The 24,549-nt window shown below is 39.0% G+C and overlaps 2 pseudogenes across 1 annotated transcript in view; one reads left to right on the top strand and one right to left on the bottom strand.

Annotated features, from left to right (window-relative positions):
* LOC148912569 (uncharacterized) overlaps window positions 1-24,218 on the bottom strand; it is a 74,017-nt pseudogene extending 49,799 nt beyond the window's left edge. Inside the window, exon 1 of the transcript XR_016119265.1 lies at window positions 24,191-24,218. The product of XR_016119265.1 is annotated as an uncharacterized LOC148912569 (transcript). The remainder of the gene's footprint in view (window positions 1-24,190) is intronic.
* On the top strand, window positions 338-16,242 carry LOC148912570 (uncharacterized; annotated as a pseudogene).
* Window positions 24,219-24,549: the final 331 nt, after the last annotated feature.

Raw genomic sequence — 24,549 nt, 5'->3', positions numbered from 1 at the left:
ACCTAAGGTTAGAATATGAGCGAAATCGATTTTTCGACCGTTGCCACAAAATGTTCGATTTTTGCTGACATCCCCTCTTAAAGAGATGGCGTATGATCAAAATCATCCAACACTTGCTACTACATTGAATAATCTAGGATTGAGCTTTCGTGATCTGGGCAAGTACGAAGAATCGCAGAAATATCTCGAGAGAGCATTGACTATTAAAGAGATGGCGTATGATCAAAATCATCCAACACTTGCTACTACATTGATTAATCTAGGATTGAACCTCCGTCATCTGGGCTAGTATGAAGAAGCGCAGAAATGTCTTTTGAGAGCATTGATTATTCAAGAGATGGCGTATGATCAAAATCATCCAACACTTGCTACTACATTGAGTAATCTAGGATCGATTCTCTTTAATCTGGGCAAGTACGAAGAATCACAGAAAAGTCTCGAGAGAGCATTGACTATTAAAGAGATGGCGTATGATCAAAATCATCCAACACTTGCTACTACATTGAGTAATCTAGGATCGATTCTCCGTCATCTGGGCAAGTATGAAGAATCGCAGAAATATCTCGAGAGAGCTTTGACTATTCAAGAGATGGCGTATGTTTAAAATCATCCAACACTTGCTATTACTTTGAGTAATGTAGGATCGAACCTCCGTGATCTGGGCAAGTATAAAGAAGCGCATAAAAGTCACTAGAGAGCATTGACTATTGAAGAGATGGCGTATGTTTAAAATCATCCAACACTTGCTACTACATTGAGTAATCTAGGATCGAGCCACTGAGATCTGGACAAGTATAAAGAATCTCATGAATGTCTTTTGAGATCATTGACTATTCAAGACATGGCGTATGATCAAAATCATCCAACACATGCTACTACATTGAGTAATCTAGGATCGATTCTCTTTAATCCTGAAAAGTACGAAGAAGCGCAGAAATGTCTCGAGAGAGCATTGACTATTGAAGAGATGGCGTATGATCAAAATCATCCAACACTTGCTACTACATTGATTAATCTAGGAACGAGCCACCGAGATCTGGGCAAGTATGAAGAAACGCAGAAATGTCTTTTGAGAGCATTGACTATTCAAGAGATGACGTATGATTAAAATCATCCAACACTTGCTACTACATTGAGTAATCTAGGATTGAACCTAATTGATCTGGGCAAGTACGAAGAATCGCAGAAATATCTCGAGAGAGCTTTGACTATTAAAGAGATGGCGTAGGATCAAAATCATCCAACACTTGCTACTACATTGAATAATCTAGGATTGAACCTCCGTCATCTGGGCTAGTATGAAGAAGCGCAGAAATGTCTTTTGAGAGCATTGATTATTCAAGAGATGGCGTATGATCAAAATCATCCAACACTTGCTACTACATTGAGTAATCTAGGATCGATTCTCCTTGATATGTGCAAGTATGAATAATCGCAGAAATATCTCGAGAGAGCATTGACTATTAAAGAGATGGCGTATGATCAAAATCATCCAACACTTGCTACTACATTGAGTAATCTAGGATATAACCTCAGCGATCTGGGCAAGCATGAAGAAGCACAGAATTGTCTCGAGAGAGCATTGACTATTACAGACATGGCGTATGTTCAAAGTCGTCCAACACTTGCTACTACATTGAGTAATCTAGGATTGAACCTTCGTGATCTGGGCAAGGTTGAAGAAGCGCAGAAATGTCTCGAGAGAGCACTGACTATTCAAGAGATGGCGTATGATCAAAATCATCCAACACTTGCTACTACATTGAGTAATCTAGGATCGATTCTCCGTCATCTGGGCAAGTACGAAGAATCACAGAAAAGTCTCGAGAGAGCATTGACTATTAAAGAGATGGCGTATGATCAAAATCATCCAAAACTTGCTACTACATTGAGTAATCTAGGATCGATTCTCCGTCATCTGGTCAAGTATGAAGAATCGCAGAAATATCTCGAGAGAGCTTTGACTATTAAAGAGATGGCGTATGTTTAAAATCATCCAACACTTGCTATTACATTGAGTAATCTAGAATCGAACCTCCGTGATATGGGCAAGTATAAAGAAGCGCAGAAATGTCACTAGAGAGCATTGACTATTCAAGAGATGGCGTATGATCAAAATCATCCAACACATGCTACTACATTGAGTAATCTAGGATCGATTCTCTTTAATCTGGTCAAGTATGAAGAATCGCAGAAATATCTCGAGAGAGCTTTGACTATTAAAGAGATGGCGTATGTTTAAAATCATCCAACACTTGCTATTACATTAAGTAATCTGGGATCGAACCTCCGTGATATGGGCAAGTATAAAGAAGGGCAGAAATGTCACTACAGAGCATTGACTATTCAAGAGATGGCGTATGTTTAAAATCATCCAACACTTGCTACTACATTGAGTAATCTAGGATCGAGCCACCGAGATCTGGGCAAGTATGAAGAATTTCATCAATGTCTTTTGAGATCATTGACTATTCAAGACATGGCGTATGATCAAAATCATCCAACACATGCTACTACATTGAGTAATCTAGGATCGATTCTCTTTAATCTGGTCAAGTACGAAGAAGCGCAGAAATGTCTCGAGAGAGCATTGACTATTCAAGAGATGGGGTATGATCAAAATCATCCAACACTTGCTACTACATTGATTAATATAGGATCGAACCTCCGCGATCTAAGCAAGCATGAAGAAGCACAGAAATGTCTCGAGAGAGCATTGACTATTGAAGAGATGGCGTATGATCAAAATCATCCAACACTTGCTACTACATTGATTAATCCAGGAACGAGCCACCGAGATCTGGGCAAGTATGAAGAAACGCAGAAATGTCTTTTGAGAGCATTGACTATTCAAGAGATGACGTATGATCAAAATCATCCAACACTTGCTACTACATTGAGTAATCTAGGATTGAACCTAATTGATCTGGGCAAGTACGAAGAATCGCAGAAATATCTCGAGAGAGCTTTGACTATTAAAGAGATGGCGTATGATCAAACTCATCCAACACTTGCTACTACATTGATTAATCTAGGATTGAACCTCCGTCATCTGGGCTAGTATGAAGAAGCGCAGAAATATCTTTTGAGAGCATTGATTATTCAAGAGATGGCATATGATCAAAATCATCCAACACTTGCTACTACATTGAGTAATCTAGGATCGATTCTCCGTCATCTGGGTTAGTATGAAGAATCGCAGAAATATCTCGAGAGAGCTTTGACTATTCAAGAGATGGCGTATGTTTAAAATCATCCAACACTTGCTATTACATTGAGTAATGTAGGATCGAACCTCCGTGATCTGGGCAAGTATAAAGAAGCGCATAAAAGTCACTAGAGAGCATTGACTATTGAAGAGATGGCGTATGTTTAAAATCATCCAACACTTGCTACTACATTGAGTAATCTAGGATCGAGCCACCGAGATCTGGACAAGTATAAAGAATCTCATGAATGTCTTTTGAGATCATTGACTATTCAAGACATGGCGTATGATCAAAATCATCCAACACTTGCTACTACATTGAGTAATCTAGGATCGATTCTCTTTAATCTGGAAAAGTACGAAGAAGCGCAGAAATGTCTCGAGAGAGCATTGACTATTTAAGAGATGGGGTATGATCAAAATCATCCAACACTTGCTAATACATTGATTAATATAGGATCGAACCTCCGCGATCTAAGCAAGCATGAAGAAGCAAAGGAATTTCTCGAGAGAGCATTGACTATTGAAGAGATGGCGTATGATCAAAATCATCCAACACTTGCTACTACATTGATTAATCCAGGAACGAGCCACCGAGATCTGGGCAAGTATGAAGAAACGCAGAAATGTCTTTTGAGAGCATTGACTATTCAAGAGATGACGTATGATCAAAATCATCCAACACTTGCTACTTCATTGAGTAATCTAGGATTGAACCTAATTGATCTGGGCAAGTACGAAGAATCGCAGAAATATCTCGAGAGAGCTTTGACTATTAAAGAGATGGCGTATGATCAAAATCATCCAACACTAGCTACTACATTGATTAATCTAGGATTGAACCTCCGTCATCTGGGCTAGTATGAAGAAGCGCAGAAATGTCTTTTGAGAGCATTGATTATTCAAGAGATGGCGTATGATCAAAATCATCCAACACTTGCTACTACATTGAGTAATCTAGGATTGAACCTAATTGATCTGGGCAAGTACGAAGAATCGCAGAAATATCTCGAGAGAGCTTTGACTATTAAAGAGATGGCGTATGATCAAACTCATCCAACACTTGCTACTACATTGATTAATCTAGGATTGGACCTCCGTCATCTGGGCTAGTATGAAGAAGCGCAGAAATATCTTTTGAGAGCATTGATTATTCAAGAGATGGCATATGATCAAAATCATCGAACACTTGCTACTACATTGAGTAATCTAGGATCGATTCTCCGTCATCTGGGCAAGTATGAAGAATCGCAGAAATATCTCGAGAGAGCTTTGACTATTCAAGAGATGGCGTATGTTTAAAATCATCCAACACTTGCTATTACATTGAGTAATGTAGGATCGAACCTCCGTGATCTGGGCAAGTATAAAGAAGCGCATAAAAGTCACTAGAGAGCATTGACTATTCAAGAGATGGTGTATGTTTAAAATCATCCAACACTTGCTACTACATTGAGTAATCTAGGATCGAGCCACCGAGATCTGGACAAGTATAAAGAATCTCATGAATGTCTTTTGAGATCATTGACTATTCAAGACATGGCGTATGATCAAAATCATCCAACACTTGCTACTACATTGAGTAATCTAGGATCGATTCTCTTTAATCTGGAAAAGTACGAAGAAGCGCAGAAATGTCTCGAAAGAGCATTGACTATTTAAGAGATGGGGTATGATCAAAATCATCCAACACTTGCTAATACATTGATTAATATAGGATCGAACCTCCGCGATCTAAGCAAGCATGAAGAAGCACAGGAATTTCTCGAGAGAGCATTGACTATTGAAGAGATGGCGTATGATCAAAATCATCCAACACTTGCTACTACATTGATTAATCGAGGAACGAGCCACCGAGATCTGGGCAAGTATGAAGAAACGCAGAAATGTCTTTTGAGAGCATTGACTATTCAAGAGATGACGTATGATCAAAATCATCCAACACTTGCTACTACATTGAGTAATCTAGGATTGAATCTAATTGATCTGGGCAAGTACGAAGAATCGCAGAAATATCTCGAGAGAGCTTTGACTATTAAAGAGATGGCGTATGATCAAAATCATCCAACACTTGCTACTACATTGATTAATCTAGGATTGAACCTCCGTCATCTGGGCTAGTATGAAGAAGCGCAGAAATGTCTTTTGAGAGCATTGATTATTCAAGAGATGGCGTATGATCAAAATCATCCAACACTTGCTACTACATTGAGTAATCTAGGATCGATTCTCTTTAATCTGGGCAAGTACGAAGAATCACAGAAAAGTCTCGAGAGAGCATTGACTATTCAAGAGATGGCGTATGATCAAAATCATCCAACACTTGCTACTACATTGAGTAATCTAGGATCGATTCTCCGTCATCTGGGCAAGTATGAAGAATCGCAGAAATATCTCGAGAGAGCATTGACTATTCAAGAGATGGCGTATGTTTAAAATCATCCAACACTTGCTATTACTTTGAGTAATGTAGGATCGAACCTCCGTGATCTGGGCAAGTATAAAGAAGCGCATAAAAGTCACTAGAGAGCATTGACTATTGAAGAGATGGCGTATGTGTAAAATCATCCAACACTTGCTACTACATTGAGTAATCTAGGATCGAGCCACCGAGATCTGGACAAGTATAAAGAATCTCATGAATGTCTTTTGAGATCATTGACTATTCAAGACATGGCGTATGATCAAAATCATCCAACACATGCTACTAAATTGAGTAATCTAGGATCGATTCTCTTTAATCTGGAAAAGTACGAAGAAGCGCAGAAATGTCTCGAGAGAGCATTGACTATTGAAGAGATGGCGTATGATCAAAATCATCCAGCACTTGCTACTACATATTAATCCAGGAACGAGCCACCGAGATCTGGGCAAGTATGAAGAAACGCAGAAATGTCTTTTGAGAGCATTGACTATTCAAGAGATGACGTATGATTAAAATCATCCAACACTTGCTACTACATTGAGTAATCTAGGATTGAACCTAATTGATCTGGGCAAGTACGAAGAATCGCAGAAATATCTCGAGAGAGCTTTGACTATTAAAGAGATGGCGTATGATCAAAATCATCCAACACTTGCTACTACATTGATTAATCTAGGATTGAACCTCCGTCATCTGGGCTAGTATGAAGAAGCGCAGAAATGTCTTTTGAGAGCATTGATTATTCAAGAGATGGCGTATGATCAAAATCATCCAACACTTGCTACTACATTGAGTAATCTAGGATCGATTCTCCTTGATATGTGCAAGTATGAAGAATCGCAGAAATATCTCGAGAGCATTGACTATTAAAGAGATGGCGTATGATCAAAATCATCCAACACTTGCTACTACATTGAATAATCTAGGATTGAGCTTTCGTGATCTGGGCAAGTATGAAGAAGCGCAGAAGTGTCTCGAGAGAGCATTGACTATTCAAGAGATGGCGTATGATCAAAATCATCCAACACTTGCTACTATATTGAGTAATCTAGGATTGAACCTCCGCGATCTAGGCAAGCATGAAGAAGCACAGAAATGTCTCGAGAGACCATTGACTATTCAAGAGATGGCGTATGATCAAAATCATCCAACACTTGTTACTACATTGAGTAATCTAGGATTGAACCTCAGCGATCTGGGCAAGCATGAAGAAGCACAGAATTGTCTCGAGAGAGCATTGACTATTACAGAGATGGCGTATGATCAAAGTCGTCCAACACTTTCTACTACATTGAGTAATCTAGGATTGAACCTTCGTGATCTGGGCAAGGTGTAAGAAGCGCAGAAATGTCTCGAGAGAGCACTGACTATTCAAGAGATGGCGTATGATCAAAATCATCCAACACTTGCTACTACATTGAGTAATCTAGGATCGATTCTCCGTCATCTGGGCAAGTACGAAGAATCACAGAAAAGTCTCGAAAGAGCATTGACTATTAAAGAGATGGCGTATGATCAAAATCATCCAACACTTGCTACTACATTGAGTAATCTAGGATCGATTCTTTTTGATTTGTGCAAGTATGAAGAATCGCAGAAATATCTCGAGAGAGCATTGACTATTAAAGAGATGGCGTATGATCAAAATCATGCAACACTTGCTACTACATTGAATAATCTAGGATTGAGCTTTCGTGATCTGGGCAAGTATGAAGAAGCGCAGAAGTGTCTCGAGAGAGCATTGACTATTCAAGAGATGGCGTATGATCAAAATCATCCAACACTTGCTACTATATTGAGTAATCTAGGATTGAACCTCCGAGATCTAGGCAAGCATGAAGAAGCACAGAAATGTCTCGAGAGACCATTGACTATTCAAGAGATCGCGTATGATCAAAATCATCCAACACTTGCTACTACATTGAGTAATCTAGGATTGAACCTCAGCGATCTGGGCAAGCATGAAGAAGCACAGAATTGTCTCGAGAGAGCATTGACTGTTACAGAGATGGCGTATGATCAAAGTCGTCCAACACTTGCTACTACATTGAGTAATCTAGGATTGAACCTTCGTGATCTGGGCAAGGTTGAAGAAGCTCAGAAATGTCTCGAGAGAGCACTGACTATTCAAGAGATGGCGTATGATCAAAATCATCCAACACTTGCTACTACATTGAGTAATCTAGGATCGATTCTCCGTCATCTGGGCAAGTACGAAGAATCACAGAAAAGTCTCGAAAGAGCATTGACTATTAAAGAGATGGCGTATGATTAAAATCATCCAACACTTGCTACTACATTGAGTAATCTAGGATCGATTCTCCTTGATTTGTGCAAGTATGAAGAATCGCAGAAATATCTCGAGAGAGCATTGACTATTAAAGAGATGGCGTATGATCAAAATCATCCAACACTTGCTACTCCATTGAATAATCTAGGATTGAGCGTTCGTGATCTGGGCAAGTATGAAGAAGCGCAGAAGTGTCTCGAGAGAGCATTGACTATTCAAGAGATGGCGTATGATCAAAATCATCCAACACTTGCTACTATATTGAGTAATCTAGGATTGAACCTCCGCGATCTAGGCAAGTATGAAGAAGCACAGAAATGTCTCGAGAGAGCATTGACTATTAAAGAGATGGCGTATGATCAAAATCATCCAACACTTGTTACTACATTGAGTAATCTAGGATTGAACCTCAGCGATCTGGGCAAGCATGAAGAAGCACAGAATTGTCTCGAGAGAGCATTGACTATTACAGAGATGGCGTATGATCAAAGTCGTCCAACACTTGCTACTACATTGAGTAATCTAGGATTGAACCTTCGTGATCTGGGCAAGGTGTAAGAAGCGCAGAAATGTCTCGAGAGAGCACTGACTATTCAAGAGATGGCGTATGATCAAAATCATCCAACACTTGCTACTACATTGAGTAATCTAGGATCGATTCTCCGTCATCTGGGCAAGTACGAAGAATCACAGAAAAGTCTCGAAAGAGCATTGACTATTAAAGAGATGGCGTATGATTCAAAATCATCCAACACTTGCTACTACATTGAGTAATCTAGGATCGATTCTCCTTGATTTGTGCAAGTATGAAGAATCGCAGAAATATCTCGAGAGAGCATTGACTATTAAAGAGATGGCGTATGATCAAAATCATCCAACACTTGCTACTCCATTGAATAATCTAGGATTGAGCTTTCGTGATCTGGGCAAGTATGAAGAAGCGCAGAAGTGTCTCGAGAGAGCATTGACTATTCAAGAGATGGCGTATGATCAAAATCATCCAACACTTGCTACTATATTGAGTAATCTAGGATTGAACCTCCGCGATCTAGGCAAGCATGAAGAAGCACAGAAATGTCTCGAGAGACCATTGACTATTCAAGAGATGGCGTATGATCAAAATCATCCAACACTTGCTACTACATTGAGTAATCTAGGATAGAACCTCAGAGATCTGGGCAAGAATGAAGAATCACAGAAATGTCTCGAGAGAGCATTGACTATTACAGAGATGGCGTATGATCAAAGTCGTCCAACACTTGCTACTACATTGAGTAATCTAGGATTGAACCTGCGTGATATGGGCAAGGAGTAAGAAGCGCAGAAATGTCTCGAGAGAGCAGTGACTATTCAAGAGATGGCGTATGATCAAAATCATCCAACACTTGCTACTACATTGAGTAATCTAGGATCGATTCTCCGTCATCTGGGCAAGTACGAAGAATCACAGAAAAGTCTCGAGAGAGCATTGACTATTAAAGAGATGGCGTATGATCAAAATCATCCAACACTTGCTACTACATTGAGTAATCTAGGATCGATTCTCCTTGATTTGTGCAAGTATGAAGAATCGCAGAAATATCTCGAGAGAGCATTGACTATTAAAGAGATGGCGTATGATCAAAATCATGCAACACTTGCTACTACATTGAGTAATCTAGGATTGAGCTTTCGTGATCTGGGCAAGTATGAAGAAGCGCAGAAGTGTCTCGAGAGAGCATTGACTATTAAAGAGATGGCGTATGATCAAAATCATCCAACACTTGCTACTATATTGAGTAATCTAGGATTGAACCTCCGCGATCTAGGCAAGCATGAAGAAGCACAGAAATGTCTCGAGAGACCATTGACTATTCAAGAGATCGCGTATGATCAAAATCATCCAACACTTGCTACTACATTGAGTAATCTAGGATTGAACCTCAGCGATCTGGGCAAGCATGAAGAAGCACAGAATTGTCTCGAGAGAGCATTGACTATTAAAGAGATGGCGTATGATCAAATTCATCCAACACTTGCTACTACATTGAGTAATCTAGGATTGAACCTTCGTGATCTGGGCAAGGTTGAAGAAGCGCAGAAATGTCTCGAGAGAGCACTGACTATTCAAGAGATGGCGTATGATCAAAATCATCCAACACTTGCTACTACATTGAGTAATCTAGGATCGATTCTCCGTCATCTGGGCAAGTACGAAGAATCACAGAAAAGTCTCGAAAGAGCATTGACTATTAAAGAGATGGCGTATGATTAAAATCATCCAACACTTGCTACTACATTGAGTAATCTAGGATCGATTCTCCTTGATTTGTGCAAGTATGAAGAATCGCAGAAATATCTCGAGAGAGCATTGACTATTAAAGAGATGGCGTATGATCAAAATCATCCAACACTTGCTACTCCATTGAATAATCTAGGATTGAGCTTTCGTGATCTGGGCAAGTATGAAGAAGCGCAGAAGTGTCTCGAGAGAGCAGTGACTATTCAAGAGATGGCGTATGATAAAAATCATCCAACACTTGCTACTACATTGAGTAATCTAGGATTGAACCTCCGCGATCTAGGCAAGCATGAAGAAGCACAGAAATGTCTCGAGAGACCATTGACTATTCAAGAGATGGCGTATGATCAAAATCATCCAACACTTGCTACTACATTGAGTAATCTAGGATTGAACCTCAGCGATCTGGGCAAGCATGAAGAAGCACAGAATTGTCTCAAGAGAGCATTGACTGTTACAGAGATGGCGTATGATCAAAGTCGTCCAACACTTGCTACTACATTGAGTAATCTAGGATTGAACCTTCGTGATCTGGGCAAGGTTGAAGAAGCGCAGAAATTTCTCGAGAGAGCACTGACTATTCAAGAGATGGCGTATGATCAAAATCATCCAACAGTTGCTACTACATTGAGTAATCTAGGATCGATTCTCCGTCATCTGGGCAAGTACGAAGAATCACAGAAAAGTCTCGAAAGAGCATTGACTATTAAAGAGATGGCGTATGATTAAAATCATCCAACACTTGCTAGTACATTGAGTAATCTAGGATCGATTCTCCGTCATCTGGTCAAGTATGAAGAATCGCAGAAATATCTCGAGAGAGCTTTGACTATTCAAGAGATGGCGTATGTTTAAAATCATCCAACACTTGCTATTACATTGAGTAAGCTAGAATCGAACCTCCGTGATCTGGGCAAGTATAAAGAAGCGCAGAAATGTCACTAGAGAGCATTGACTATTCAAGAGATGGCGTATGTTTAAAATCATCCAACACTTGCTACTACATTGAGTAATCTAGGATCGAGCCACCGAGATCTGGGCTAGTATGAAGAATCTCATCAATGTCTTTTGAGATCATTGACTATTCAAGACATGGCGTATGATCAAAATCATCCAACACATGCTACTACATTGAGTAATCTAGCATCGATTCTCTTTAATCTGGTCAAGTATGAAGAATCGCAGAAATATCTCGAGAGAGCTTTGACTATTAAAGAGAGGGCGTATCTTTAAAATCATCCAACACTTGCTATTACATTAAGTAATCTAGGATCGAACCTCCGTGATATGGGCAAGTAAAAAGAAGGGCTGAAATGTCACTACAGAGCATTGACTATTCAAGAGAGGTCGTATGTTTAAAATCATCCAACACTTGCTACTACATTGAGTAATCTAGGATCGAGCCACCGAGATCTGGGCAAGTATGAAGAATCTCATCAATGTCTTTTGAGATCATTGACTATTCAAGACATGGCGTATGATCAAAATCATCCAACACATGCTACTACATTGAGTAATCTAGGATCGATTCTCTTTAATCTGGTCAAGTACGAAGAAGCGCAGAAATGTCTCGAGAGAGCATTGACTATTCAAGAGATGGGGTATGATCAAAATCATCCAACACTTGCTACTACATTGATTAATATAGGATCGAACCTCCGCGATCTAAGCAAGCATGAAGAAGCACAGAAATGTCTCGAGAGAGCATTGACTATTGAAGAGATGGCGTATGATCAAAATCATCCAACACTTGCTACTACATTGATTAATCCAGGAACGAGCCACCGAGATCTGGGCAAGTATGAAGAAACGCAGAAATGTCTTTTGAGAGCATTGACTATTCAAGAGATGACGTATGATCAAAATCATCCAACACTTGCTACTACATTGAGTAATCTAGGATTGAACCTAATTGATCTGGGCAAGTACGAAGAATCGCAGAAATATCTCGAGAGAGCTTTGACTATTAAAGAGATGGCGTATGATCAAACTCATCCAACACTTGCTACTACATTGATTAATCTAGGATTGAACCTCCGTCATCTGGGCTAGTATGAAGAAGCGCAGAAATATCTTTTGAGAGCATTGATTATTCAAGAGATGGCATATGATCAAAATCATCCAACACTTGCTAATACATTGAGTAATCTAGGATCGATTCTCCTTGATTTGTGCAAGTATGAAGAGGCGCAGAAATGTCTCGAGAGAGCATTGACTATTAAAGAGATGGCGTATGATCAAAATCATCCAACACTTGCTACTACATTGAATAATCTAGGATTGAGCTTTCGTGATCTGGGCAAGTATGAAGAAGCGCAGAAGTGTCTCGAGAGAGCATTGACTATTCAAGAGATGGCGTATGATCAAAATCATCCAACACTTGCTACTACACTGAGTAATCTAGGATCGATTCTCCGTCATCTGGGCAAGTACGAAGAATCGCAGAAATATCTCGAGAGAGCTTTGACTATTAAAGAGATGGCGTATGATCAAAATCATCCAACACTTGCTACTACATTGAGTAATCTAGGATTGAACCTCTGTTTTCTGGGCAAGTATGAAAAAGCGCAGAAATGTCATTTGAGAGCATTGATTATTCAAGAGATGGCGTATGATCAAAATCAGCCAACACTTGCTACTACATTGAGTAATCTAGGAACGATTCTCCGTCATCTGGGCAAGTATGAAGAATCGCAGAAATATCTCGAGAGAGCTTTGACTATTCAAGAGATGGCGTATGTTTAAAATCATCCAACACTTGCTATTACATTAAGTAATGTAGGATCGGACCTCCGTGATCTGGGCAAGTATGAAGAAGCGCAGAAATGTCACTAGAGATCATTGACTATTCAAGACATAGCGTATGATCAAAATCATCCAACACTCTCTACTACATCGAGTAATCTAGGATCGATTCTTTTTAATCTGGGCAAGTATGAAGAAGCGCAGAAATGTCTCGAGAGAGCATTGACTTTTCAAGAGATGGATTATGATCAAAATCATCCAACACTTACTACTACATTGAATAATCTGGGATCGAACCTCCGCGATCTGGACAAGCATGAAGAAGCGCACAAATGTCTCGAGAGAGCATTGACTATTCAAGAGATGGCGTATGATAAAAATCATCCAACACTCTCTACTACATCGAGTAATCTACGATTGAAGCTCCGTCATCTGGGCAAGAATGAGGAAGCACAGAAAGGTCTCGAGAGAGCATTGACTATTCAGGAGATGGCGTATGATCAAAATCATCCAACACTTGCTATTACATTGAGTAATCTAGGATCGAACCTCCGTGATCTGGGCAAGAATGAGGAAGCGCAGAAATGTCTCGAGAGAGCATTGACTATTCAAGAGATGGCGTATGACCAAAATCATCCAACACTGTCTACTACATCGAGTAATCTAGGATTGAACCTCCGTCATCTGTGCAAGTTTAAAGAAGCGCAGAAATGTCTCGAGAGGGCATTGACTATTCAAGAGATGGCGTATGATAAAAATCATCCAAGACTTGCTACTACATTGAGTAATCTAGGATTGAAGCTCCGCGATCTGAGCAAGCATGAAGAAGCGAAGAAATGTCTCGAGAGAGCATTGACTATTCAAGAGATGGCGTATGATCAAAATCATCCAACACTTGCTACTACATTGAGTAATCTAGGATTGAACCTCCGTCATCTGGGCAAGTATGAATAATCGCAGAAATATCTCGGGAGATATTGACTATTCAAGAGATGGCGTATGATCAAAATCATCCAACACTTGCTACTTCATTGAGTAATCTAGGATTGAACCACCGTCATCTGGGCAAGTATGAATAATGGCAGAAATGTCTCGAGAGAGCATTGACTATTCAAGAGATGGCGTACGATAAAAATCAAACAACACTTGCTACTGCATTGAGTAATCTAGAATTGAACCTGCGTCATCTGGGCAAGTATGAAGAAGCGCAGAATTGTCTCGAGAGAGCATTGACTATTCAAGAGATGGCCTATGATCAAAATCATACAACAGTTGCTACTACATTGAATAATCTAGGATCGAACCTCCGTGATCTTGGGAAGTGTGAAGAAGCGAAGAAATGTCTCGAGAGAGCATTGACTATTCAAGAGATGACGTATGATAAAAATCATCCAACAGTTTCTACTATATTGAGTAATCTAGGATTGAACCTCCGTCTTCTGGGCAAGTACGAAGAATCGCAGAAATGTCTCGAGAGAGCATTGACTATTCAAGAGATGGCGTATTATCATGTAAGATGGCGTCAAATTGGATGACGTCACAAAATCCTTTAATCTTTAATATGTTTAGTAAGAAACGTCGTAACAAGTTCCCATAAACGTTGAAATGTTTTGCACAACACTCTCCATCTGGTCAAGTCAAATGAGAAAGACAGCGATCAACGATAAGAAATTACCATACAAGGAGATGACGAATATGACGTCATAGAAACGTCATAGCCTCTTAAAAATGAATTGTTTTATAAACTATCACTTCTCAAATATTCTATGAAATTTTCAGCTTAGTTGGACGTCGAATGATAAAATTAATAGGATTTCTTTATTTTGGTGACGTTTTCCCGTGCGGAGGTCATTTGTGCCCGGCGCGCGCAATGTGTTGCTTCTCGATCACTGTATTTTTTTTCCACGCCTATAGTTCGATGGAAAATAAATGGGAGCCACTTTTTCTTGACATTTGCTTGAGAAAACTGTCTAAAGTAGTCCAATATAAGCCCTCTTTCAGTACCTTGGCTTTGGATTCCCTTTCATTTCATTCACTTAGTAGTTTGTTGGGCTAAATATTGGCCCTTGCCTGCAGCCATTAAAATTTTCAAAGGGTTTTTCCAAAATAATTATAGCTATTTTTTATGAAGATATAGAATTGTTAGAAACATAGAAAAATGACTTGACATATGACCGTTCAAGACTTGAGAGGTCATTAGTTCGTCATTTTTCTCCCTGTGAAAATCAATCATGGATGTGAATCAAACTGTTCCCAAAATGTTTTCGTCCCATTGGTCGATGTGTTGGATCGTTTTCTTTACTATACAGGAGGCACAAAAATAGAGTCATATATTTGTGTAAATCAGTTTGGACCAGATTCAATTGTTTCTGTCATGTCATGGCTGCCATCACGTGATGGTGCAAAGCCTCTATATCAATAAAGACAACTTCAACTAGTCTGAACCATTTAAAACCGGCCAACTGTTTGATCTTTGAATTGACATAAGCTCTTAATCAACCCGCCAAACATACAAAAGATTTGCATGGTTTTGAACTGAGTTGGGTTTTAGGAGGTATGCTCGAAGCAACCAAAGTCCTTTAAAATTATTTAGTGTGCTATTCAGCCTTTCAACCTCGTTTCCAGGGTCCACTCTCCTCTTCCTCGGAGAGTGCGCTTTGGGAACGAAGAAGCATGTTCCTGCGACTTGAAAACTCTATAGCAGCGACAGTACGTTTTCTTTTTTTGGTTTTGGTTTTGGTTTTGGTTTTGGTTTTGGTTTTGGTTTTGGTTTTGGTTTTGGTTTTGGTTTTGGTTTTGGTTTTGGTTTTGGTTTTGGTTTTTGCTTCAGTTCATCATATCTGCGTTTAGAGGTTGTGAACTCGAGGGAGCATGAGGCTCTATAACCCATAGCTGGTTAAAATGTAATAATAATAGTAATAATAATATACAGTGCATTTATATAGCGCATATCCAAATAAATGCTCTATGTGCTATAATATAACAATAATAATCACGAAATAACTAAAGATAACTAGAAATCAAGATAATTTTTAAACAGGTGAGTTTTAAGTTGAGACTTGAATTCAAGGACAGCTTGACAGGATCTTAAAGGTAGAGGTAGAGAGTTCCAGAGTTCAGGTGCAGCAAAAGAGAAGGATCGTCCACCATATGTTTTCAGATTGTGATTTGAATTTAAAGAAGGGAGTTTGAAGAATGTAGTGACTGATCGTAGTGCTAATGGATAGCAATTACTCTTTACTTGTACATCAATATGACGTGAAGTAGTCTATAAATAAACAAATTAAATCTAATTTGTCGCAAGTTTTAACTTGTTATTTCACGCATATGTACTGGCAGCACTATTGGCACGGCTAGCTTATTTATACACATGGTTCGCGCTACACCTTAAACTCCTTGAAAACTCCTTGAATTTCAACTTTTTTCGTTACTTGCATGGTTCTGAAATAGATCTAGTTACCCGAAAATGTTTTGATATGTTTGCATATCGCTCGGCCTATACTACAACTATTCGCAAAATATAGAATTAAGCAGGCGTTAATTCCCTTTCATGAAGCGTACTGGAAACGACTCGAGAAGTAGGCCATGTGCATGACACCCTAAAAAACCATGGCTTACTTCGGACCATAGTTAATGGAGCAGAATAAATTGGAAACTCCATAGAACAAAGCTATTGTTTTGCGTTTGATGTTGAACCGTACCATCACGTGATACTGACCGTGCACAATGGACCAAAGCAAGTATGGCTGAAAATACTCATTTCCTTATTATTTTCATGTATGAACATTTTGAAAGTGAAAACTTTCATTCGATGGCCACAAACTATGCGGATAAATATTTCCGCGCAAATACAGTTAAGTTACTAGATGATAAATAAGAAAGCATGAAAAAAGGCAATTTCCCGTTCTATTATAAATAAACTTTATATTAATCATATAGGATTAATTAAGAAATAATAACTAGTTTAATTGTGATGCATTTCCGCGGGTCCATTTGCTCATTAAAACCGCAAAAATTTAGTTAATCCAATCAACAGGGTCTTGGAATAACTCAATCGTACGGTAGTCTTTATTTTGCTGGCTCATTCGACAAGTTTTCAGTCGAACGCACATATATAGTGATAAGCTATGTGATCTGATGTGATTCTACAGTAGTTGTGTAACAAATTATCATGACCAATATCTTTCTCAAACTCTTTAATACTCGGATTGATGAGCACAAACAAAGAAAATCAGATGTACTACAGGGGCGGATCCAGGGGCCGGGGGGGGGGGGGGGGGGGGTAGCATTGATTGAGGTGGTTGAGAGATATAGCAGACCAAAGGGTTAGGGAGACGATTATTTGCTGCAGGCGAGGCATGGTTGTTTCAGGTGCCACACACGGCGTATGAGGGGAAAAAAGCGAGCAAAATGTGTTCGGCTCCCCTGCTCTAATAAAACTCGCGATGCTGTTGGTGTTGTCATGAAGAAAAAAAATCACGATGGTTGCAACCCCCAACACCCACCCCTAGATCCGCCACTGGTACTAGCATCAGTGAAGGAGGTTTGAAAATGTTATCTGAATTAGCTTAAAATTTTGGAACTTATGCTTTGAAGTTCTCCAAGAATTACAAATTTTCAAGCCCTTGAAAGAGTTCTTCATCCTCTATCCACTGAACACCAACTGAAGTTGGCCTTAAAAAAACACGGCTTCACTTCGTTTTTTCAACTCACTTTTCGGTGCTTAAAATCAGCGGAAACACTCCGGAATCCACGAAATTTTAGCCTTTGGAATCCGGAATCTAGTACTCTGGAATCCGGAATCCACCCTTTTGGAATCCGGAATCCGCTACTTTGAAATTAAAAGTCTACACTCAAATGCTATCGCCTCGACCAAGACTGAACCGATGTAGCCCCTCCCCCCACTGTGTAATATCTCCACCAAGAATATCTGTCATCAGATGCTGATTTAATTGATAGATGATTCTACTTATACTGGCAAGTATATCAAATATAATTTTCAGAGAAAGTATCTGAAAATTAACGTTATGGAATCCGGAATCCGCTATACAAAATTTTTGGAATCCGGAATCCAGACCCTAGGAATCCGTAATCCAGAGTCTCGGAATCCGAAATCCAGCGCTTGGAATCCGGAATCCACCATAAGTCCAGATTCCCTTACATGGGGCGAGAACATTGCATTACAGCAATTTTCATAAGTACATGCGAACTCTGCGGTGTGCGAGCTGCACGCTGAAATTTGTTCTTTCGGGAGACTCCGAATGAAAGAAGATCGTTAATATTCATTGAATTACAGAGCAGTTTAGTTCTTATCATTTCGACTTAGCTCGGTCCAGAAGCAAATGAGTAAACATTTCTTGTGTGTGCTTTGTGTGTCGACCACAGCTTGGTCTTTTTAAAAACATTCCGCCGGGCTTCCTGTGGTGTTTACTTTCGATGGAGAATTGGTAACTACAATCCGCTGATCATAGTGACAGAACACCGCGTCAAATGTCTGCGCATGCGTAGCACCATGTTAAGGCGCGCCATATTTTTATTTGTAAACATTAGTATATGATTATGATTATGATTTATGATTAATATAGCGCCCTTTAATATGTGGATATAATCAAAGGCGCTTTACATGGAGTTGTGAATGACAGATTGCTTTATACAATTTACAAGCATGAGAGATGGTTAATATGAAGTGTAGACACTGAGGGTGGTCACTGCCAGGGTTTCTTTTTACATCCTCAGTGGTTCTTTTATGTCCCCCATTTTTACTGTAGGTTAGGAAGGGTTAGGAGACAGGGCCTACGGTTTAAAGTCCTTGTCCGAGAAGACTTGAAGGTCTAACCATTTGCAGATATTATTACAAAGGCAGCACCTTCTCCTCAGTTATTTTAAGACCCTGAGTGTGTTGGTCCGGCCGAGGCTTGAACCACGACCTCCCGCACAACAGACCGACGCTCTTACCAACTGAGCTAACCGGGTGGCGGTTAGTATATTGTGGGACGGATGAGTTCAAAGTCGATTTATAAGAAATTCCCTGGATATTTCAGGGGCGGCGGAAGCTGAAAAATTTTGGGGGGGCACTCCAATATTTCACGGTACCTTGAAATGACCCCCCCCCCCCCCACTCCCTGTTTAGCTTGATTACAAACGTGTATGTGTGATATTTCAATCAGTAACATTTTGCGCGCATTAAACCACTTGCAATTGTGCTGAGAGACACAAAAATGATGCAAGTCGTCGCTAGATATATCGTATATTTTTTAGATACAGAAAATTATGTAATATCAAAATAATAAATAATGGTAATCATAACCAAATCTCATGCGTTTTTTTTTTGTGTGAGGCATTATATTCTGGGGGGGCCAGGCCCCCACAAAAAATCTAGTGGGGGGGCCAGTGCCCCCCCGGCCCCCCCGCTTCCGCCGCCCCTGTATTTAAGCTCAATATTTTCCGTATATGCTCTCTGTCATATCATCAAACTATTCTCGGTTTACACTTTTTTTATTCGTTTTACATTTTGAGAAAAACGCAATGAAAGTTTCCTCCTTCGTGGTTTTAGTAGTAATCGCTACGAGTGTCAGCTTTGTGCGTAGCTACGGTTGTGAAAAAGCACCAAAAAGTCGGTCCCTTAAAGATAACTGTTCTTCAGGAAGCCTTTTCAAGGTAAACTCGAAGTTAGCAAGGGCTGGACAAATTCCAGAAAATTCTAGTCTGTCGAAGGCACAAAAATGAGATAGAAAAGGAAGACAATCGCTGCTCTTTTGCTTGCGACCAGCATTAAAGGAAAAAATAAACCAGAAACTATGTGGTGTACGAAGTGTAGGAAAGTCGTAGTTTTAAAATAGTTAACTGATTCAGTTTCCCCTGACGATGGATTTGTAACCCGAAAGCTCGGAGCAGGAATATAAAACTAAAAAACGTGGATGGAACAAAAAATTAGTAAATTCTATATTTGTAAGGACCTTGTAGTGAAGTGTTCTTTTTGTTTAGACTATTCCAATGCTGTTATATGAAGGAGGCAGTCTGATGGTCATGCTTGTCATTTTTGAAGCAGAGTACCCTGGTGGTAATTGTTACAATGTGTTATAAATGATGCATCATAGCAGGGTACTCTCCTTCAAAAATGTCAAGCATGGCCATCAGAAATGATCTGATTTCACTACTGTTTTTTATTAACTATGGTTTTTACTGGTGTTCAATTTTCTTTAAAAAGAAAATTCTTTTGAGAATCTTGTGGAAGCATTTCAACTTGCATTGTACCACCACAATGATGAAGAAGATTACGCACTGTACAACCCTACTTTGATGAAAGACTTTGTCGATGAACATTCTCCTGGACTATTTGACATGATCCTAAATTCTATAATAAAACCTGAAACCAGCAAAGAAAGATGGTACCTTCAAGAACAGAGAACTGTTGTTCTTCTCCATATCATTGCTCACTTCAGGTAGTAAATATTACTTTACATTTTTTTCATGTCTAAAATATTCCTTTTACGATGAAGTGTTCAATTTCAATTTTACTATTATTGTAATAGATAAAAAAAACTTCCCAATAGACCCCTGCACAGTTCCCTGCGCCATCTTGAAAGGTAGCCGTGCCTTTGCATCTAAGCGAGATGAACGGTGAGCTTGAACAATTATTCACATGTCTCTATCATTGCAAGCTCACCGTTCGTCTCGCTTTGATGCAAAGGCACGGCTACCTTTCAAGATGGCGCAGGGAACTGTTAAGGGGACTATTGCAAAAAGACATGGGAATTTTTTTGAATAACCATGGAACATCGGGCCTGTGCTGGGATACAGTATAGCTCCAAGAACTGTAGATCGCCACGATAGTCAACTACGGAAGTACTACCCCACTCTCCTGCATAGCAAGATTCAAAATGCTACTAAGGTTTTTTTTTTTATTTTTTTTTTTTAGATAAATCAATCTTATATTAATTTTATAAGTCCTAATTTTGTTCTATTTGTCTGTTTACAGAAACATTCCTTTATGATGCTCTTACTTGATGATTTTCACAATATGTATACCATTAGATTACCAGACACCAGCCTCAAACTGTCTCTTGCCACCCACATGGTCTCCTCTCTTTTAGAAATCCAACCTATTCCAGCTATTTGCCTATGTCTACACCTAATATAGTCATAAATGGTATATCTAGAAAATGTGTTTGCACATGTATCATAGGGACTGAGCAAACTTTAAAGAAACATTGTCCTCACTGCTCTCAGCCGCTCATGAACAAATTGGATAAACTGACAAATTCTTTTAACACATCTCTTCTTTTGCCTACAAGTACATCTAACAGTATCAATAATATAAGTAATAATGAGGAAAATGAAACAGTCCAGATAAAGTTCCAGATATAAACAGTCATGGCCCTGACTATTATGAATCCACAGATTGGAAGAACCATGTTGAAACAATTTTAAATACATTTTCTGTCCCTCAACCTTCAAGAAGCTCAAATTCAAGTGCAAACTCTTCTGGCTCTCTATCTGGCCAAGGAACTCATCATGCCCATGCATTATCTGTTTCAACTCAATATGGAAAGTTCTGGTTATTTGAAAAGCAGATATCACAGTCCACACTTAATGGAAGGAATGGCTTAACAGCATGCACTTTCATCAATATCATTCTTTCAAAGTGTTATATAGCAAACAGAATGGTTTTACCAATCCCTGACCAAACAATGTCAATATTGTGGCAAATGGTAATCACATCCTGTATCGGAAAGGGCAGCAACATACATGATCAAGTTACTGGTGGGCGCCCAATTCACTTTTCTGTATCTGAGGCTTCATCTAAGGCTCGTAATTTACTTATTACGCATGTTCTTATGTATCTGAGGCAGTGATATACATCTGTCTAATCATTCATTTCAAGGAATTACAGTTGATGATTCTTTTGATGTGGATTTTATTAATACAAATCCAGCTGTCCCACAGTCTTCACTGGCATTCTTTTTGCAAAGACTTGTCAAGAACCCAATATAGCAGCCATCATTATCATCAATGGCTAAATGTCTGTGTGTTTAATTGGCCAGGCAAATAACATTCTTCTCATGGACAGTCATCTTCATGGCAACTAATTTATGGAGCATTGGTTGGTAAGACCACCCTGCAAGATTTAGATGGATTTTTGATAAATGCAAAACAATTTATAAGCAATATATAAACAATATATTACATGTGTACATAAACTTTTTTTTAAGAAATAATTATATCCATACAAAATCCATCGACATTGATATTACATAATAATAATAATAATAATAATAATAATAGCTTTATTAACGTGTCTTTCTTCCTAGCTTACAATTAAGAAACTCATTGGAGACACCTATCTAACCCTAATAAAAACCCTTAAAATCCATAGTTAATATTGTTAGTTATTTCCTATTTACATTCCCACCCCAATACCATCTATTCCACCCCCCTCCCCCCCCTCCCCCCCACTCTACCCTCTCCCCTCCAATATCCCTAGTGCAACTGGTATGTTATACATGAATTATATGTGTAGATAATAAAATAATAGCTGTGTACCACAGGTTTGCACCCCGGCCAAATCAGACACCCCACATCTATCCAGACACTGAAACTACTATCAGGACATCTGAGTTCGCTGGTATGGAAAACTGCAGCACACTGCATTACCCAGAAAAATTAAATTATTCAATAGAACAAGTAGAGACATGAATTAATTTAGACACAAAAAGCAGTCTTTACACTCCTGAGCAGAGATAGTCATGGCCAAGTCCAACTTCCTTTCTTAATTTCTAATATATTAATTGATTCAACCATTTTGAGCGATTTATCAAGCTTTGACCAAATGAATATATATACCTTATACTGTGCTTCCCATGTGTTATAGTGTTAAATCTTGGTATTGAGAAGTCATCTGAATTTCTAAGGTTATACCTACACTCATTGCCATGGAAAAGGTTTGATAAAGTTTTGATATCTTTACAGTTTTAGTAAAGTTCTTGTTTGTAATTGTAAATTTATTGCTTCGTGGAGTGCTTAATTAAGAATACTTTCTATGGATTCAGTGCTGGCTCTGCAGCCTTTAAAAAGTCAAGTAAACAATCATATGTATTTGACTTCAATTTAAAAATTTTTGACAAGTATTTTCATTGACTGACGCTTCTTAGCACATAAAGGCTTAAGATACTATATCATGTCCCAGCGGTACATATCTGCACTGTAGTACGATCGATCAATCCTATAAAATAAAGCATGATCAACTCATCATCGGCAATCTTATATAGGATCATTTTCCTTCGGATTTTCTGGTTTCCTTCAAAAAATCAATAGGAATATCCTCTGCTGCGGACATTTTGTGTAATTCACTTATTATCTTCCACGACATAAAAGGGAAGAAAATCACAAAACAACGTATGCAACAGGGCTGCAATCCGAAAAGATCGAAGAAAACAGTTTACTCATCCAGAAAAACATGTAAGATTATCCGCCATTTTCATTCTAGACCTTCACGCATGCGCAGACGTTTGACTGCGGTGTTGGAGGAGGGAGGGCGTTGAAACGGGCATGGGCACTACTCTGCCTGTCAACAATGACGGACCGTTTGTGGAGGAAGTTCGGCTGACAAGAAGATCTTTCAAAGGTAAATTTAGGCTTGTTTATCTTTGTTTTTTAGCCAATAAAACCATTTTATTGGTGTTAGAGAACACCCAAAACATGATAAGAGTTTTCATTACGAAGAATTCGCTAGTTTTTGTACTCAAAGAACCATTTGTCATGGTGTTTACGCTAGATTTTATATAGCAAATGCGGGCGCAGGGCATTTTTGGCTTTATTACAATGTTTTCCAAAACCTAGTTTATATTTTTTTGAAATGTTTATATAGTGTTCTACTTATGTGAAAAATATCAGACTGAGCAAATTTGAGCAAGATTGGTTTTTTGACATCTCAAATGTAGACTAGCGAAGCGCTAGGGAATTTATTAGTATGACACCTTCTATATGATGTAGACAACATCAAAATTGACCTGAGGATTGTTAGATGTTTTACCTTTAACGGTCCAAAAGTGAAAAAGAATGTGCTGAAGAACAGTGTGTGTATATTTGTCTGGAGAAATGTCACAATTTCCGATCATTTCGTTCCATTTTTGTTCAAGGTATGTCAACTTCGCTATCGATTCGCTAGTCTACATTTGACTCTTATCATGTCTAAAAATTGTTTTGTTGGCTAAAAACAAAGATAAACAAGCCTAAATTTACCTTTGAAAGATCTTCTTGTCAGCCGAACAGCAACTTCCTCCACAAACGGTCCGCCATTGTTGACAGGCAGAGTAGTGCCCATGCCCGTTTCAACGCCCTCCCTTCTCCCGCCCTGCAACTAGCTTCCAGACCTAGCGCGTTCATCGATCGCAAGCTGATCGAAATCAATCTTCTCCTGAGTGCTTCTAGCGTTCCTTTTGTATGCAAATCGCAAAGACCTAATGACTTTTGATTGCGATGGCTGCTTTTGTCAACTTAAACATCGCGCTTGATATCAAAAACAAATGACTAGACAAGCGAAACAAATGACTAGACATAGAACACAAGGGCCTTGGTGTAATGAAAATCAACTTGATGTA

The sequence above is a fragment of the Actinia tenebrosa genome, unplaced genomic scaffold, assembly GCF_029948245.1.
Source record: "Actinia tenebrosa isolate PJP-AT-01 unplaced genomic scaffold, QUT_ActTen_1.0 PGA_scaffold11__36_contigs__length_13525064, whole genome shotgun sequence".
Lineage (NCBI taxonomy): Eukaryota > Metazoa > Cnidaria > Anthozoa > Actiniaria > Actiniidae > Actinia > Actinia tenebrosa.
Note: the sequence above shows the minus strand (reverse complement) of the source record. Positions and strands in the feature narration are given on the sequence as shown.